The 222-nt window shown below is 31.1% G+C and overlaps 1 long non-coding RNA gene across 1 annotated transcript in view; it reads left to right on the top strand.

Annotated features, from left to right (window-relative positions):
- LOC116690336 (uncharacterized) overlaps positions 1-222 on the top strand; it is a 1,203-nt gene that overhangs the window by 400 nt on the left and 581 nt on the right. The gene's annotated exons all lie outside the window — the stretch shown is intronic.

Below are 222 nucleotides of genomic sequence, written 5' to 3'. Positions count from 1 at the left end.
TCCATAACTACTGGTTGAAAAATCATGTAAAATAAAGTTATTGTTGCTGTAATTGTTTTAGTTATTGTTACTGTCACAAAGCATTAACCTTTTTACATATTACTAACCTAATTCATGTTTCTTTTCATACCATAACAGCATGTGCCATCTCATGAATACATTGAATCCGATAGAAATTGTCAGATAGACAAGTTTTACTGGCAACTTTTGGGGCAAAGGATT

Source organism: Etheostoma spectabile, chromosome 5, assembly GCF_008692095.1.
Source record: "Etheostoma spectabile isolate EspeVRDwgs_2016 chromosome 5, UIUC_Espe_1.0, whole genome shotgun sequence".
In the NCBI taxonomy this organism is placed as follows: domain Eukaryota; kingdom Metazoa; phylum Chordata; class Actinopteri; order Perciformes; family Percidae; genus Etheostoma; species Etheostoma spectabile.
The sequence above is the reverse complement of the archived record's forward strand: the minus strand, read 5'-3'. Positions and strand labels throughout refer to the sequence as shown.